Raw genomic sequence first — 20,061 nt, 5'->3', positions numbered from 1 at the left:
ATTGTTGAAATGTGATGAACTTCATGTTTGATGAATATTTCAGATTCAGTGTCAGGTTTTTGCTGTTTTTTCCCTAAAAACATGACTGTTCAGTAACGTTCTGCTGACGTTGATAGTCTTTAAAGTCTGATGTGTATCCACATGTCTTTTATTTGCATACTGAGTGAAAACTAAGCCAAAGAAAACTTTAGAAGTCCCTCATTAAGCCTAATAGTGACGACCACTTAAAACGTTAAAACAAGGCTTTCATTTTATTTGGACCTGATGCCTGACAGTTTGTCGAGAAGCAAATGTCCACCTGGTCTTAATGATTTAAAACAAACTTGTGCTGTTTTAGCTCTATGTTCTGTTTACCTTTAATAAAAGGTGTGAGGTTTTAGTGCTTTTCCTGCCAGGAGGCTGATAAACAGGACGGGATGTTCTGCAGTATTGTGTTACTCATGCTCCTGAGGAAACATTATGACAGGGAGCCTTTCATCAAGCCATGCAAATTCAACAGGGCCAACTCTTTAGATGAGAAAACAAATCTGGATCACAACTCTGCTTCAATCTGCAGCAGCTGGAGGGGAATTGGATGTTTTTGACGTGTTTTTGCTCATGGGTGCTGGATTGATCTCTTGCTTTCCCATGTCAGTTTTGTTGTTATTATTTTAAAACATCATTAAAATTCATTTTCAGTTTCCATGGTGGATTTTAGCTCATGGTTCCACTTAATATAAGAAGTGATTATACTCATGATTTGCTTCAGCAACACTGGAAAAAAAGTACTAGTTTCTAGTGCAAATATCTTAGTACAATTGAAATAAGACAAAACTAACTTAAAAGTGACTTTTCAGCAAGATATAAGAGTTAGTAAATGTTAATAATTTCTTAGAATAGATTTAGAAAGTATTAATTCCACTGGCAGATTATTTCACTTATAAAAATAAATTTTCCCCATGTTAGAGGTGAAATAATCTGCCAGTGGAACCAGTACTCAGTATTCAAGAATTATGGATTTTAAACAAGCTCCTATTTGTTGGTGATAAGTAAGTTAATTTTGCATCAGAAAACGACAAAAATACTTGGTAAGATTGTGTGTTTTTGCAGTGAACCTGTTTATGGTTACTAATAGCACAACACATTGCTTCTAATTTTTCAGAAATGAGGAAATTGTATCATTATGCTGTATAGACATGCAAATGCGGTGAACTAGAGGTCAGTGGTCTGGTCTGGTAATAATTTAATATGCTGGAATGACAGAAACTAATTTTTTTTCTCTTCTGAAACATGCTGGCAGAAGGACTAGATTTTTTTCTCATAGTTTTGAACAACGGAGCCGTTAGTGTAGCAGCAGGCCAAGTGGTGTAACCCTGTTAACACAGGCATCTGTGACTTTTAATTTAATTGGGACAGAAATAATATAAGATTCATGAAGTTAGTTAGATATAATCAGAATGTTATGCAATATTGTTGTAGAAATTTAAGAAGGAAATGGTAGCTTTGGTAGTATTGTTTGTAGTATTTTAAAAAAATTTGGAGGTAAATGTTGAAAATTCTCGAATGTCGTTTATATTTTAATGTTACTGTTTTATATTTTGGAAACGGTGTCACAGGTTTTTCCATTTACAGTAGATCCCTGTCTGTTTATGATTCAGTGTTTATAAATTTTACTGTTTAATGCCACTGCAATTTATTCTCAGAAATTTCCTGTTTGCTTATACTTTTGTTTGCAGAACATACCTGAAACATTCAAAGGAAATGCAGAGTGGGAAGCTGAAACAACGAGGTGCAATATTAGTCAAAACTCTGGCATTTGAGTTTGCATTTATTCTGATAGTGGTTTGGTCTGTTTGGTACTATTTACAGATTTACTGGCATTACATTTGATTCTCAAATATTCTGATAAACAGAAGAGTTCATGGTTGACTCTGAGGTGCCCAGGTCTACAACACTGTCACGATTTGCGGGTTGGTGAGGATAAATGCGGAGGATCCCAGCTGAGAAGGAAAAAGATCAGTTTAATGAAAATGTCAGCGTACAAAAATCCAGGCAGCACAGGTGGGCAGCGGCAGAGGCCCTAACTCTGGTAGCAACTGGTAAACTCCTACCTGAACAGACAGTAGTGACAACAAACTAATGACTACAACTACTGACAAGAACCTGACAAGGAAACAACGAGGATTCGACCAGGAGCAGGGAGCACAGGTGGGATTAAGTACACAAGGTAATCAGGGGAAACGAGGGACAATCGAGGAGCAGACGGGGCAACACAGAGAACCAACTGAACACAGAAACCTAAATCAATACCCATAAAAACCAAACCCTCACAAAAACAAGCCCATCTCATCAACCCTCCACCACCACTGGCATGAGGTTCTTGTGATGACATGCTGTGCTTCGTTTCCTCAATGATCAATTCTTGGAAACATTGACTACTATCCTGCATGTTTTCCATGGACCTCAAATGGTCTTTAAAACCCCACTTTGGTGCAAACTCAACAAAAAAATGTGCAGTTTTTCTAAATATCCATGCTGGTGTGGAGAGGTCTTCAAAGTGAAATCCCTGCCTCTGCTCCCCTGTCAGCACCACATCAGCCCATCTGGTTAGACTCTACAATTATTTATTTAAATGGTCTGTCATTGCCGTCCACCTCCACTCCCGCTTGTGACTGCCAACACGTCCATCTCTTGCTGTCTCAGAAGACAAATATTTGCCTGCAGTGTTGACAGTGGGGGAGCTTGCCACTTTGTGACATCAGTGGGTTCCAGTAAGTCCAATCGGTCCCTGTGGTGAAAGCAATCCCACTGCTGCCGTTACCGAACACTGAAGCGTGTGTCGTCTCGCCTTCCAGGTGAACTTTTGCTGTCTTTGAAGTTAACTAAACAGGGGTTGTGTTAAAATTTTAAGTGTAAACCTGTGGTTTTCTTTACTAGATTTATTAAATGTTACAAAACTTGAGGCGAAGCAGATTCTTCATGGGGTAGTTTAATTAATGTAGCAAAATAAATTAGTATAAAAACTTAAATTGGCTGTGTAATGTGATGTAGTTACTTCTCTCCCAAAGCCCATCTCTGATTGGTTGATTTAGTTGGTTCACATGGCAGGATTTTAAAGTTGTCAGTTGAATTTTAAAGGAGATGTGTTATGCAAAATTCACATTTTGCACGTTTTTCTACTTCCATTTGGGTTTCTATTGTGTTTACAAGCAGAACAACCCATCCAGTTGTTTTTTGGCAATAGGTTAAAGTTTTCTGGTGTCTCTAAAATGACCTGTAATGTCACAAATTGGCAGGCATTGCCCATTACCTAGCAACCTAAGCTCAACTTGGGTTGCTAGGTAACCCATTCAGCTGGTTTTACTGCTGCATGCGCTGTACAATGGCTGCTGGAAAAGACACATGTTCAGTTGTTGACTTACCATTCAGAAACCACTTGCTGCATTCTTGTTGGTTGTGCAGGAAGTGCCACTTCTGCTTTTCAAAGATGTAAGGTTGTATAATTGTGCATCTCCTTGCAGCCGTTTTCACATGTGAGTTTAAACGTTGAGTTGGGAGGCGTGGCCAGCAGCAGCTGATTTGGATTTAAAGTGACAAGACACCTTAAAACAGCTCATTCTAAAAAGTGCTCAAATAGACACAACTGAGCAGACTGAAATATCATTGTCTAAGAAGGAAATGAAGGAAATGTAATGAACATATTTTGTATCGCCCGTAGGCCGATCTTAACCCGTTAAAGGAATCATATTAGGTCACCTTTAGCACTATTGTTAGAACCATCCCGGTAGTCGGAGCGTCGTTAAGATTGTTGGAAGGGAGAATCAGATCAAAAAAATTTACATAATTACCTTACCATGTGAAAAAAAAAAAAAAAAAAAAAAAAACGGAGGAAAACAGAACCAACCAGAGCTGGAACCAAGCCTAGTCAGTATTCCAGATTTGAGTTGTGATACATGTTTTTTGTGGCAGAAGACTTCAAAAGTACAAAAGACGAAGAAGCAAACATCCTTCTGATACTGCAGCTTTCTAATCCGACTCTTCCTCTTGCAGTAACAACTTCCACACCGAAGAGGGATCAGAAAAAGATCTGGTTTTCCGATTTCTGAGCAGTGTGTGTCTTTGTTGAGCCCCAGACAAAACCGCCTGCGTGTAGCAGAGTTCAAACATCACAGAGTATTCACCTTCTGCACACACATGGTGCAGCAAATCCAGCTGAAGGCTGCTCTCGTCTCTCGCCACACATACTGTACATGCATTTGTTTGTTTTTTTAAGCCTGGAAGGAGGAGGCACCCAGAAAGAGCCACAGCGAGTGAGCCGTGAAGGGAGGGATTACAAGGAGAGTTCAGCTCTCAACTTGTCCATGTGGATTCGGAGCCGGTTGCTTCTGTTTCACCACATGAAGCAGCAGCATGCCATGGAGGAAATAACTCTTTGAATCCCACCCTGCTTTCGTTCCCTGTCGCTCCCTTTCCCCGGACTGGAGTCATGCCCCCGAACCGCGCCGTGGAGGGCTTCCCTCCGTCCGCCCGCGTCTCACTGGAGACATGTTGCAGAGGGGAGCAGAGAGACGTCAGGAGCCGAGGAGCAGAGGAACGCTCGCTGGAGGAAGAGGACAATTAGTGGAAACCGAAGCAGAGGGGCAACTCACAGGAATCACAGAGATGAGTTTACCGACTAACTGTATGTACCTGGCGCCCTCGGTCCAGGATCGCTGCTTCAAAGTGCGGAGCGGGAACATCTGCGGGTCACCGTGCGCCGTCAACCGGCCCATAGACATCGTCCAGAAGCGTAGGCGGTAAGACCGATATGACATCAGTCCAGATGTAGTTGTTACACAACTTCAAAGTGTTGCTACACAATGGAAAGCTGGTTTTTGCACAAATTATATTAATTTATATGAGGAGAAAGATGTGAGTCTTTGGCGTAAAAACATGAACTAAGGTTTATTTTAGGTCATCCACTCAGGGAAGATTTCTACATTGTTATATAAGTTATAAGTTGATTTATTTCAGTAAATTCTCTCAGTGAAGAAATATTTTATAGATTAATTACACACCGTCTAGTGTTTTTAAGGCTTCATGTCAGTTTATATTACGGTGCTTTTCTGACCAGAATATTTTAAAATATACTTTTAATTTGACAAATCTTCCAATTTATTGAAACTGACTGTGATGTTGTATTGTGAAAATTAAGTTTTTTTTATTCCGCAAAGTACTTAGATTTTTTTTCAAGCTTTTTTAAGCACATTCTCAAATAGTAGAAGCATGAATCCTAATCCAAATAAAATGCAACCAGAATCAAACTCTCACATCGACTCTCGCTTCAGAAACGGCTGCTATTGTTTTTCGACACCTATCTCTAAATTATTTCTGTTCAGCACCGACGTTACTTTTGCACCAGCTGTAGATATTCTGGATGTTTTACCCTCACAAGTCTTTGAATCTGTCGGGTTTAAACTGAGGTCAGATTGCTTTAATTTGATTTCCTAAAAATCCGGATGGAGCATTGACTCTCGGCTCCTGTTACCTTTTCATGCGCTTAATCACAGCCTCGCAGAAACTTCCAGGGTTTTGACCCACATAGCCCATCACAAGTCTAAATGCTTTTATCACGGACATGAATATCATATTACTTTGGGGCTTTTAATCTTTTTTTTTTTTTTAAATCAGTTGCTTATTTTTATTGACTTAAAAACAAGCTCCAATATTTTGTTGGAAAGTTGCTTGCAAGTTGTTGTATTTCAAATGTACTATGACCATAAGCAAGGTCAAAATCTTCCCTGGTTTGTTCATCATGGTGGTGGCAGCATTATGCTGTTCGGCTGCACTTCTTCCAGCGGATAAAGTAATGAAAAAGGAGGTTTTTGGGTCAGAGATCTCAAACATGACACGTTCAGAGTGGATAAATCAGGTTGACGTTAAGCTTCTGAATCTCCAACATGATGATAATTTGTGGACTACAGTTAAAAAACAGGGCTGATCCGAGAAACCAGTGGAGTCAAATGAACTGTAGAGAATCAGAATCAAGATTTTCTGCACAAGCAAGGAATTTGACTTCAGCTTAAAGCACTTTCAGTAGAAATGTTCATGTCCAATGATTTTTCTTTTAGATAAAGAAAACGAAAGAAGAGGGCAGTAAAGTAGCTGACAAGTCAGGCCATCAAAGAGACAGCTTGGAGGAAGTTTAAACTCTCCTTAGTGACTGGCTTTTACTAAAAACGCTTTGTAACACTTAAACGTTTGTGTCCAGCATGTGTGAGATTAGCTGCTCTTTTCCTGACTCTAAAGCTCTACAGATCCTGGATAGAGGAAAGGTAAACCCTGAAGATGCTCTCTCCAGACCTAATTGGTCATTCTTGTCCTGTTTTGTGGATGAGTGATGGATAAAGTCAGAATAGACGACCAGCAGCCCCTGTGGATGGTTTTACTTCTCGAGTTTCCACAGGAAGAACAGAGTTTCTGTGCGAGTTTTCTGTGGAAAAGGCCGGTTGAATCACGTCGTTTTGGTCTGTTCCAGTGGCGAAGCGGTGAATCATTTGGACTGATGTGACGATTACTGACATTCTGATTATTAGACAAACAGTCACCAAACTTTTCAGCTTCCAGTAAATAAAACCATGAAGTAATATAGTCATTTAGCAAGGATATTATCACATTCTCCCTCAGGATGATGTCATTCATGCTCTTTTCATCTCTTATTTTATTAATTTCAATAAGGCATATCAGTATTTACTCTTTATCGTAAAATTAAAACAAGTTTTAAAACTTTTCACCATTTCATGAGGAGAAAGAAGAAATTAAACTTTCATATTACAGTATAACAGAATTAATATAAATATCTAAAACATTAGTTCATAAATTCAGTGCATCTAAATAGTTTTATAACTTTTTAAACTCCTGATCCAAATTATTCTATATTTTAGTCCATCAAGATATTTCATTTCTAATTTATTTTACGTTATACCTGACAGATGATAACGTAAATTTTAAAGGGTTTAGATCCGAACATGGCACCTTGTGGGACTCCACATTTAATGAAGAATCAGTTTGACCTCTGACACTTCATCTGTGAACTTCACAAACTGTTTCCTGTTTAACTGCTCAGCCTTTTATGAACATTATTTCTGCAGTGTTATGAAAGTAAAAATGTAGAATCTGTGTTAGAATATGACTTTTTAAAACCTAACAATCTGTTTTGCAAGCATGATGTCAAACCTGTGCGATTAAAAATCCGTCTGATTCTTTTTTCCTGTTTTTTCCCACAGTGCTTTTTTCCTGTTTTTTCCCACAGTGGCGTTTTGACCGCAGCTTTGGGAAACAGTGTAGAGTTTTTATTGATCTGCATTACATCTTAAATCAGATTCACATGCCTCTTTAATTTTGCTGAGAGGAATGAGAGTCAGTAAATAAGTTATAGAGGTGATGATTTCCAAAGAGTTTCCCAAACTCTCCCAAATACATCAGAACCGAGTAATCCCTTATTTTTGCCATTTAATTTAAACATCATGTTGTTTATGAAAACTCCGACAAGGAGGTAAAACTTACTACCTCCTCAAAAAGGTATTTATTACAGTCCCACAAAAGAAACTAGAATCAAAGCTCATATTTTAGAGCTCCAAATGAAAACTGTAAATCAGGAACTAAAAGTTGAAATTCCTGAAGGTTTTTACTGTATATTAGAAGCACATGGTGGGCAAACTGAAACTAAAGTTGTTGTCAGTGATTGCGGGATGACGACACGTTACTGGGACCAGATGTTTGTCTGCCTCCTTACGAGTCACAGAAGGAAACACTGACTGTGCGGCTGACCTTCCAGAAAGTAATGACGCCATCAGCGGGGAGGTGGGGAAAGGATCAAAGTAACTTTATAATGTCAACCCTGTAATAAAAGGGGAAAAAATCAAGGGCACGCTGCAAACGAATGCTGAGCTGAACATATTTATAGGTACGATGGATTTACCACACGTATCTAATGATGAAGTCGAAGCAGAAAGAGCAGGAGAGTCTGTTTGAAGTGATTCATGCAATCTTTTCCTACATTTTCAGAAAAGGGGAACACGTCATTTTGCTTCTTATTTAGTTAAAGGGGCCGTTGACTGTGTGGAAAAGGATGATTAGTGGCTAATTATTCGCCTTCGTGACTTTTAAATTCTCCTTTTTCAAACTGGAGCTGATGTTTTCGATAGTTATTGTGGGAAGAACAGATGTTTGTACCTGAACGAAAAAGGAAATCTAAGAGTTCAACTGATGTGTTTGCCTTCAATGTTAAACAGGATAATTCATAAGTTAGTGAGATTTGTCATCAAAAACATAAATGTTTGCATTTCTTCTTTTTATTTCAGAAATTTCATTGTTGCTCTGAGATTGAACTTTTCTTCTCTGACTTTTGTTCTAAACCTAAAGTCATTTTGTTCTTTCAGAAAATCGTAAATATGATAATTTTTAAAGTTTTTTTTTTTTCCAATCATTACAGGGAAAGTCAACAATGTAGGTTGTCTGTAATGATCGGGCCACTTTTAAAACATTTTAAACTTTATAACAAAGAGTTTCTATGAAATAAATCAATTCATTTGAAGGAAACATTTCCATTCTAATCTAATCATGACATTAATTATCAAAGAAATGCAGGTTGACACATTAAGTAAAATCTGAATCACTGACTTCCCATTAAAACTCCAACAACTGAGCAAGTTGCATGACTTCAGGTTCTCCTTATTTTTTTTTAGATTAAAAGAAAATTGAAAAAAAATTTTTTTTCAAAATGTCATCAACTATTTAGCTATATATTAAGCATATTTAGGGGATTTCTTTTTCAAAAGCTGCCTTTATTTCATTACTGACCTTACGGAAGCTCAGTCCTGCCAAAATTGGTGATAAATAAATAAATAAATTGCTTGATAAAGTAATAAATGTGCCAAATAATGCATTCAATGATAATAATAATAATTTTCCCAACTTATTTGATTATGCAGTGTGACAATAATCATTTTCAACTCCATTAATTTAACATTATTTTATTTCTAATATTATTTTGTTAATTAACTTAATTTTTATTTTTCAAGTTTTACAGTTATCTATTAATTATTTTTTATTTACAGCTACTTTTTTACTATACATTTATTCTCTCTTTTTTTGCCTTTTTGCGGAAACTAAATTAAAAGGACAAAGTAACTTACAGAAAGATGCTTAGATACGCTATAAAATGATGCATACAGGAGCCTTTTTACTCTGCTAAATATTTCCTGTTTTAGTCAGTCAGGAATAACAATATTATTTATTTTTTGTTTGTTTTTTTCTTAGCAGTTGTAGCACTTTCTTCGAATTAAGAAGTTCAGTATTTGGAATTTGTTAAAATCTCATTTCATTGATTATTTTCCAGTAAATTTTTCTTCATCATTACTTTTGTCAGCTCCAAGTTATTTCAGTGACTATTGTGAGTTTTTTGTTTATAACCAGAGAAGTAGCACTACTTTTATCCACGTCTGTAACCCACATTTTCTCCCGTTTCTGCCTCTGATTGCTCTTTTTACTTGCGGACGTGTCTCCTCAGCGATGATGATAAAGACTGAAGTCAGACTCAGAGTTGCTCATTACGTTGTGATTAATCTCTCAGCAGGGATTCCCCATGATAACTAGACTCTGACTCACGCAGTCAGGAGGAGCTCGTCTTCCTGGGAACAAGCAGTTTCGTGTTTTTGACTTTTGCTCTTAAAGTGTAGGTTGACAGAAGCGAGGCAGTGAAGCTGTTGCTCCTCCTGCAGCTGATATCTCAGTCTGAGGCGTTCAGCGCTGCTGTTTCTGAGAAAGTCGTGGTGATTTATGTTGTGTTAGGGCTTTTCTCTGCAAACGTCATGGCAGCTATGCAGTTGATGGTTTATTTCTCTCATGCAAAGCGTAGGGTTGTTAAAAGGTCGTCCAATTTTATGTTTACGTATAGAAGCTGTTGCTTTTTGGCTGCTTGTACAGATTTACAGCAGCGCACACATTCAGGGTAAAAACGTGTAAAAAAGTTTCAAGTGTATTTCTTATGGTAGCGGTAATATCACTCTGCAAAATGGAAAGGAATCCAATTTCTGATTTTACTTAATTCATTCATTTTAATACTTTCCAGGTGTGTAGGAAGAGTTTGATCTAATGTAAAATGAAGGAATTAAGATAAACCCAGTTTTTTTTTTATTAAACTCAGAGGAAGTAAATCAAAGTGCAATCTGTTGATTGACAGGTTATGAGATTGAAAAGATCAGTCGATCAAGGTGCAAAAATTAACGTCAGTTAGGACTGAAACGATGAATCATGATGAATCAATTATTGAAATAATTGTCAACTAATTTACTAATTAATTAATCATTAAGTGAAGTAAACAGACTGAAAAAAGGCAAGTTGCTGAAAGAACAACACATTCAGAGCGGTAACAAAGCCAACATTTTATTAAAAAATAGATTCTTTTTTCATTGAAGATTAAAAAAACGTATTTTTCTGTAAATATTCTCTACTGAGAACTCCACAAGTGGCTTCAATTGGTTAACATTATGTAAAAAAAAAAAAAAAAAAAGTCGTCTATTGAGCATCAAGTTATTCACCGGTTAACCATAAAACAGTCAGCAGATCAGCGATACACTGTGCTGATGTTAAGTCAAACAGAAACAGCTGGACTTTTCACATGTTGATGTTAGAAATATATTTTTTTTAGCTGCAGATTCATCCTTTGCTACAAATGATCCACCATCTACTAAAGGAATGCTGTTACTGCATTTTAGGCAAGAAAAAGTTTATCTTATTATTCATGAAAGGAACTGAATTATTTGTTTAATTGCATCTTTTAATGTATTCAACTAATGTAGTTTCTTGCATACTTTGCAACAACTCCTCCTCACATAAGGAGCTTAACCACGAGGAAGTGAAATGATCTCATCTTTCATGACCAAAATGACAGATAAATGTGGAGCCACGTCTGGTTTGACTGACACCGACTCTCACCTGAGATCTTTTGACCCTTGCAGCAGCAGAGAAAGGAAAGCTGACCTTTGACACTGACGCAGCAGGTCGCCCCGCCCTCTGAGAGCTTCACCGCTTGCCAACATGCCACAACCTAACACACATGCAGTCTACATGAGGTCAAAAGTCAAACCTGTCGGTGGTGTGGGAAGGTGGAGTCACGTCGGCAGACGAAGTCGTGCTCTGAGATGATGAGTCATCTCTGATTATCATCATCTCTCTGCAGCTCTTGCTGCTCTCTCATATATTCTCGAAGTGCAGGCAGATTCCCTGCAGCTCCTGTGACGAATTTTCTGCGGGAGTGATTTAATAGCTCATATCTGGCTCATGTCAGTCCAGTTTCTGCACCAAAAAGATGCAGTACTGGGAAAAAGTATTTTTCCGCTTACAGATTCCTTCTTTTTGTTTTGTGTTCGCTGATCATCAATTAAACATTTATGCTTGGATGATCTGAGTTCATGTTTGCAGTTTTCAAATCAAGATTTCACATTTTGGAAAAGAAAAAACATGCAAACCAACCTGACCTTATGTCAGGTTGGTTTGGAAAAAGTGAGACTAAGCACATTTTTTGTCATTTTATTGTTTGAAACAAAAGCCACAAAGAAATGAATGTTATTCATTTTTCTTTTAAATATTTGTGCAAATGCTGGACTGAATTATGCCTTGCTGCAAACAATATTTCTTTATATTTACAGACTAAATATGCTCAATTTAAAGTCTAGATTTTTAATAATCTCTCAGTGTAATTTGTTCTCAGGTCTTCTGGAAATCTTTTTTGTGGCTGTAATTATTGCATCAACTAATGATAGAAGTAGATTCATTTATATATTTTAATTTTTAAAGAAACTCACCTGCTGCTTCTTCAAGTATAATGACTCACAATTTGTTCAAATATTGCATTTCTGAGCTCTGTCAAACCCAGAAGGTTTTAGAAATGACCTCACAGTTTTCACCTCAGCCTCAAACTTCTTTTCCATACATAGTCGGGTCATTTATATTCAATATGCATGTCAACAAACTGTAATTAGTTGTGTTCACAGCTTAGAAATTAAACAGTGAGCGGCACTTGGTGTTCCCTGTTGGAGTTATTTACTGCTGCCTCCTTTCTATTTGGCTCTCTTACTGTAAACTGTTGTTATTCTTCTCCACTCCGATGCCACGAATCCCTTCAGTTTCCTCTTTAAGCAGACATGATCTTAAACCCACAAAGACCCTATCTGCTGTTTTCTTTTTTCTGTGAAGCCACCCGTCCGTTCCGGGTTTTTGACCCGAGGTGACGGCTGACGGGAAATATTGACGTGACAATGGCTGTTCCCTGGCCTCGCTCCCAAATCATTTCCAATTCGCAGTTAGAGCCTCATCCTGCAGAACCGCAGAGTTTCCCCCCGGAGTCTTTCTCCTCCGGTCCTACAAACAAACACGTCTCAACAGAAATCCCACAACCCGAGCCAGCTGGTTTCTTTTTGATTTGATTCATATGGCATCAATTTTGTAAAACTTTTTGGTCTCTGTTATGGTGTAAAAACAAAACTGCAGCGAGCGGAGCGTTGGGCCGGGAATAATTTCAGGCCTGCGAGGCAGCGGGTCGATTGACATTTCAGTGACAAGCCACGAAACTCTAACTGACGTCAGCAGACGAGCGTTATTGTGTTTCTGTCACTGTGCTGTTGGGTATTGCTGATGGAAGAGTGGACTGGAGTGCTATCCTGACATCTCTGCAACTCCAGGAATGATGATCCACTCTGGGGCAAATTAACGCCCAGCAAAGCAGCCTTGTTCTCTCATTTTCTACCCGGGGAGCAGCAGGCGAGAAGCGCCGAGTTTTGATGAGCGATTAAGCAAGGCGTCCACATGTGGCCCGCTCCCACGCTGTCAGTCACAGGTGAATTTCATCACCGACGTAGTCGTGAGGGGTCCGCGTACACAGCGGGACGCCAGGTAGGAACCGGGGAACTGAGGGAACTGTTCAGTTTTTGTCAAAACATAAATATAAGTCCTTGCATCGTTTAAATAATAGAGACCAAGTTTATTATATATGATGGAAGTTCCTGCAATTTCCCTTGATGATGAGGAAAATTATTTAAAGTTTTATAGTGAATTCCCAACTTACGATGTAAATAAACTGGAAAGTGTAGGTGGGAGTTTTGATAATACACGTTTTCTTTGTTTTTTGAAGACATGTAAGGACTGATGTTTTAGTTTTTTTCTATTTTGTTATATTGTGAAAACTTAAATGAACTAAAGTGAAAAGTAATATTAATAAGTGGGGCTTTGTGTCTCTGCTGCAGGTCTTTTTACTTGAAGTACAAAATCATATTTATGTTTCTGCTTTCTTGGTTTTATTTGGATCGTTTTATGTAAAGTTTGCTGATTTTGGGAGCATTTTGTGGACAGTCTGTTAGGACTGAATGAACAAAGTATTGAGTTAAGAAACTGGACTTCATCCAAAGTAACTTGGATCAGAACTGATGCAGGATGAAGTCCCAATCTGGTCCTGCACTGTGTGCTTTATATCCTTCTGACAAAAAGACAAATATGTTTAATTCTTATTTTATTACATTTTTTGTTTTACTAAACTTCATTTCTTTCACTGTACTTCCTCCTGTTTGGTATAAAATCATAGAGTAGTTCCTCTAATGCCAGAAGTGAGTCTTTTCTCTAGACCTGGATGGACTGATGGATGAAAATGTTTTGGTATTTATGGTAATGAGATTTTAAGAAGTATTTTTTTATATTTGGCGGTTCAGGCTGGATTATGGCAGGATTTACTGAACTTCCTGTTTCTGCAGAGAGAAAAATAATAGTAGATAAGCCTGAGAAAAATTATCTGATTTCATTTTCAACACTATTAATTCAACACTATACCCATTTTATCTTACATTTTATTTTCCAGTCTGGATTTTTTTAATTTAATTTGTTTCTTATTTAAATATATTTTCCTGTTTTTCATATTCTGTATCTATTAAATAAGGTTTTTTATTTAGTCTTACTGTTTTATTGATATTGCACTTCATACAACAACAAGCAATATATATTCCCATCTAACAACTTAATAACAATTTGCAATCCTTCTTTTTATTTTTAAATATATTAAAAGAGAGAAAAAACAAAACGAAAAACCTGCATATGATTGAACCAAAGAATTGTAGCAGGAAAAAGTACAGAAACGTTTTTACTTTGGAAGTGGGGTGATAAATTTACTCTTACTTTTTAATCATACATTGGTTTATTTTCTCATCTAATATTTCCTTTTTGCATTTCCTCAACATATTATCTTGTGTGCACATTACACTACACCGTCTATAAATGTTCATATTGTCTGACAGATCATATAATGAGCTAAATATTTACTCACTGTACAAACTTTATATACGTTTCTTTCTTTCCTGTTTTGTGTTTAAAGATGTATCTGTATGGATGGTGATTGATTCTTAGTTGCTTTTGCTTTTTCCCTAAAAAAGTTTTCATTCAAAACTTTGTTTAGACCATATTCAGAGCAGAATGTCTGTAAGTGCTGAGTGACAGTTATTTATTTAACTTTAGCCTGATTCCTTTCTTTGCAGATTCAGCCAGCATTTTGTTGAATTCAACACTGATTTAGTCAGTTAGAGTCAGTCATGACGGTGAACCTCAGTTCCTAACATGATGAAATCACATAAGCACATATGAGACCCCTCCATGCCGACATTGTCTGCATCTTGTCGTGTCCTGCTGATCAGAGATGTGATTGGCTGCTTCTGAACTAATTAGGGAAGGAAGTGGCGCACTCGTTCCTCACCTCCAGCCTCGATCACCCTGCGCTGAACGCCTCCAATTAGTGCCATATGTGCATGATTAGAGGAGCGCTCTGAGCTGGTCCTGTTGCTGGGCAAAGACGCTGCGTCTGTGTGAGTCTGTGCGTGTGTTTGAGTGTGTGTTGTTGGCCCAAACGAGCCTTTCCAGTTGTGTACCAGTGTGATGCCGGGTTGTTTGATTTTTGGGTCGATGCGAGAGCCAAATCTAGATCTCTGCTGCTGGGGCCTGTAATTACACACACACTGCTTCTCTCTGAGTGCGTGTGTGTGTGTGTGAGTGGTTTGTCCTGGTGCGTTACCCCTTTCAACCAGAATCTAATGATGTTAATGCTGATCAGCCACTGTATGGATTCCTGCCTCGCTGGAGGCGCAGAGCTAATCGCTGCAGATATGATCGATACCCATCCTGAGGAGCAAATCAACCTTTGAGGCAAACTCCAAAAAGTTTAACCTCTACAGCTCCACTGAGTCAAATCCACAAACAGCAACCTTTTATATGTAAGATTTAGAGCATGTGTGTCAAACTCGAGGCCCGGGGGCCAAAAGTGGCCCACAGCAGCTTTTTAGGTGGCCCTCTATAATCCAAATTATATCAATAAATCCCTCCAGTTTTTCACAGACCTGTAAAATTCACACAAAATCAACAGAATCCCACATCTTTTTCTGATTTCTACAGCAATTTTTTGTGAAAATGGCCAGAAACATTGGCTTTTAGTGACTGCTGCCTCAGCCTTACTTGATATCATAGACTGTATCTGATACAGCAATTAATAAAAAACATCATACATTAGCTCAACTATAAGAAAACTTGCTTACAAATATATATATTTTTTGCACACAAAATCTGTGATTTTAATAGCAATAAAAAACACAAAAACAATCAGTGTAAAAAGATGTTCAATATTAAATTTTTAGAGACAGTTATTGAATTCTGAAACAACTATTTATTAATATCTTAAATTAATAGGTTTTATCAATACATTCTGGCACACCGGCCGGCCCTTTAAGAACATTTAGAGTTTTGATATGTCCCAAATGAAACTGAGTTTGACGCCCCTGATTTAGAGTCACAATGCAGACATGTCTGGTAAATGGACTTAAAGTTTTATCATAATATTTTGTGGTACATTTACAATTAAAGTAACAAGAAAAAATATGTATTCCATCTCTTTCATATTACACAAATACCGCTCTTGAAAAACACATCTATTTTTATAAGCATGGATAATAAATCAATAACAATATCATGATAGAAACATATCAATAGATTAGTCTGATAAAATATTCAATAATTTCACTGAACTCCGATTCAGAACCGCACAGCATTCTGGGAGATGTAGTCAGAGGAAAGGCTTTAGCTGCTCAACCTTTCATGGCTAACTAAGCTAGGTTGGTGGGCTCAACTAGCTCTCCTACTCTTTTGTTTCCTAGCAACGATCTGTTGAGTAACTTGTGGTTGCCTAGCAACGAGCTGTTGAGTAACTTTTTGATTTTGCCACTGTGCCTCATAACTGCTTAAAGATAAAAAAGCAAAACGCTGTGGAGTGAAAACTGTAAAGGTTTGGCAGAATTTTAAATGTTTAAAACAAAAAATGTAATCAATAATTATTGATTTTGACTAATATGAAACGCTGACATAATGATACACGTATCAACCATTTATAAGATGCTTCTTTAGGACACCAGTCACAAAAATAAGTGTGATTTCTGCCACTAAACTGCTGACAGTGCCATATTTTCATATTTATTACAGTGGAGAAAAAGTGAGAATAAATACAGACAGTATTTTTAAACATCATAATGTTAAATTCAAGATTCTGACCATGACAAGAAATGTATCAAGATAAATGGATTAAATGGAATAAATGTCTCTGGATTCAAGGATTTGAAAGTACATGATAAATATACTAAAATAATTTTAAACATGGAAAATATTCCATGACTTTGTTTTTTCATTCCTTGATTAAAAATAGCATCTATTTACCTTCTTACCTATATGGAGTCTTGTTTCTGTAAATCCATATTATCGATTTAAAAATACTAGTTCCACAGGCAGATTATTTAATTTATAACAAGACATTTTCCCATGTTATAAATGGAATAATCTGCCAGTGAAACAAGCTATTTTTCATCAATATTAAAAAATGATTTACTTAAAACACTGTATCTATATCTTGATGAAAACTGGAAGATATTTGCAATAAAACCAGGAAAAAATACATGGTTAGATTTTGTGTTTTTGCAGTGTGTCTATCTATTGGCTCATTGGCGTAAAGGAGGAGGAGGCCGGAATAAAACCCACAACTTTCTGATTGCGTTAAAACACAGTTTCCCGTCTTTCCATCAATCTATCCATCTGTTCATCCAGCCATCTGTTTTTTTATCCAAATTATCTGTCTGTTATTCCATGTTTTTATTTTTTCCTTCCATAAATTCTCCAGTTTTTGTAAAACTGATTAAGTTTGAGTCAAATATAGAATTTCACATGGAAAATAAAGAGAAAAAAAATGTGATTCCTATCACTCAGCTGCTTTAAGACAAAGCATCTTTGTTTGGATGTTTTTCTTTATTTTGAACTGGATTTGCTTATAATGATCTACTCTGATGATATACTACAGATCCAGATTTTTAAACACTGAAAGTTGTATTTTTCCAACTCTTCCCTTCATTTTAAACTGAAATAAATTAGTAATAATACCAGAGTATGGATTGTTGATCCTTATAAAACCAAATCCTTTGTTTTTAAACCTCAGTCGTCTGCTCTTTTCTGAGGCAGGAGTCGATCCTCCGCCTTTAAGTCGGAGGTGACTGAAAAATAATAAATACCCCAGCTGCTGCGACTGGCTGCGCCGCTCCACTCCTGTCGGCTATATTTAGAGCTGCTCTGTGATCAGATGTTGATGTTGGACACAAGCTGCCCGCTCCGTCTGAACGGAAAGCCGCAGTAGATCGGTCAGGTTAATAGAAAGAGCCTTTTATGGAAGTTTGCAGGTACGTCAAACACCCAAACGAATCGAGTTCATCTGTTCATCTCCCAGCACGGAGCAAGCTGGTTTGTATGACCTATAATTATTATTAGCAATATCTAAAAAATATCAAAGACAATCACAAATCTGGTAGCATCCATGTTTGGTGTTTTTTAGTAGAAAAGAAACATAAAATCCCTGGAAGAGTTTAGTTTTCTCCAAGATGAACAGCATTTTGATCTGTTCTTTACCTGGAAGATGAGGAAAAGTTTAAGTTTTTTTATAAGATGGAATAATCTGTAAGTAGAAAACAACAGGTACTTAGAAAAGTATCAGTATTTTATAATTCACATAATTTCATGTTAAAATAAAGGAAAAAATAAATGGATGATGAAAGGAAAGAAAAGGAGGAATGAAAGGGAACAAATGAGGTTAAGTAAGAAAACTTGGAAGTTAAAAATAAAAAGTAGATAAGAATAAAATATTGAAATATTGAAAAGTTAGAATTAAAAATGGAAGAAAAAATAAGTCAAGACAAAGAAAATATTAACCGAATTAATAAAAAAAAGATGTATAGAAAGTAAGGAAGGATTAAATAAAAAGAATGAACTAAATGAGCAAAACATGAAAGAAAAAAGGGAACAGCAGAAAGATAACAGATGGATAAGAGGGAGGAAAGGAAACGTATGAAAAACAAAGAAAAATAAAAAAGCATTAAAGTAATGAAGATGAAAGGTAGAAAGGAAAAGACAAAATAAGAGAAAGGTAGGAATAAAAGAAAGATATAAGCTATTGAACAAATCAGTGAAAGAAAGAACGCTTAAAGGACTGAGAGAAACGGGAAGATGGAAGGAGAAAAAGACAGAAAGAAGGGAAAAGAAAAGAGATGGGAAGGAGCAAAGAAAGTTGAGATAAAGGAAGGAATCAAATGGATGGAAAGACATGAGAATAGAAAAAAGAAAGATAAAGGAATAAAAACAACACAGTTAAATAAAGAACAGAAGGAAGACAGAAAACGGAAAGAACAAAGTGATGAGAGAGAGACATTTTCTCTCCAGAGTGGATATTATTCATTGTTAGATTTGTGGCTTCATGTTTATCTGTCAGTTTTTACACCTTAAAGATTGTTTTACCTCGTGGCAGAAATAGATACGAATCTGCAGAGCTTTGAAACCTCTAAGAGTTTCATGTTTAGATCTCTACCTCAAGTTTTCCTATAACTCAGGAAACTGCACTTGTCTCTGAGAAACTTGGATCTATCTGAAAGCCAAAACATGCAGAACACCGGAAATCAGAGGATTTCTTGTGGGAATGTGGCCGCCGGTTTGAGCTGAGGTGCAGAGTAACGGTGGACGAGTGAGTTCGCCTCACTCAGTTTGAACTTTGCCGTCTTATTTTCTCTCTGCACAACGCTGAGATCGACAGAAATAACCACGGTGCTTGTTTTTCTGCCACCCTGCGGCCCGGCCACCCTCTTTTGTGTGTGCAGTCGTGATGACATTTAAACACAGAGAGCGCGAGCGTTCAGGACAAACGAGTGAGAGGAAAAGGTCTGTTTGGCCCAGCGCTGGATGAGGAGGGAAGCGGCTTGTTTTTCTGCTGCTTTCAGATCAAATGCACTAAAGTATTTAGGCGTAAAGCAAGCAAACGGTCGCTCACGCACACATGCATCCTCGTGTTTTTACATTTAGTGCTAAACTTGCTGGATCTCTCTGCGATGGTCTGCGCTAACCTGGCCTTCCTGGTGTGATGTTTTGGGCTCCTTCAGCCGATTCCCACGCTCTGAGGAAAGAAAAGACACAGGAGGAAGAGTATGTGTGTGTGAGTTTTGACCTTTGTCCCTCTGTCTGTGTCATCTCCCCATAAATAAAGCCCCTCTGGCCTCGATGGTCATTTTCTGGATCATTCTTCACATATATAGATGAAAGTTTCTTAAATCCCTGAGCTGCAACTCCCAGGAGCCTCTTCACAAACACACAAGGCTGGACAGCAACTGGAGTCGATGGAGATTTTCCCTTTTGACATCTTTTCAAGTAGAAATTAAGCTTTGAAAACAGAGATCCTAGATAAAGAAGATGACTCAAGTTGGAAGATTGTGACTCGCACTAGTTTAACAAGAAACAGCTCAAAATATGAGATGGTTTAGTTTTAATAGATAGATGTTTTTGTTAATCATCCTATATCTTGCTGGAAAATGGCCTAGTCAAAGTCCAGATTTACGTCCATTTGAGATCTTGCAGTGAGTTTATGCACCAGAGGTTCACTGTCCTTTATGATCAAGCTTGACTTAGTTTTCATTAGTTTTCACATCTGGTTTTCTTCCTAGA

The 20,061-nt window shown here is 37.3% G+C and overlaps 1 protein-coding gene across 4 annotated transcripts in view; it reads left to right on the top strand.

Annotated features, from left to right (window-relative positions):
- The window catches only part of LOC103143832 (cAMP-specific 3',5'-cyclic phosphodiesterase 4C), a 138,402-nt gene that overhangs the window by 69,988 nt on the left and 48,353 nt on the right, over positions 1 to 20,061 (top strand). The window lies entirely within an intron of this gene.

This window comes from Poecilia formosa, unplaced genomic scaffold (genome assembly GCF_000485575.1).
Source record: "Poecilia formosa unplaced genomic scaffold, Poecilia_formosa-5.1.2 Scaffold116, whole genome shotgun sequence".
NCBI lineage: Eukaryota > Metazoa > Chordata > Actinopteri > Cyprinodontiformes > Poeciliidae > Poecilia > Poecilia formosa.
This window is presented reverse-complemented; position numbering and strand designations above follow the sequence as displayed.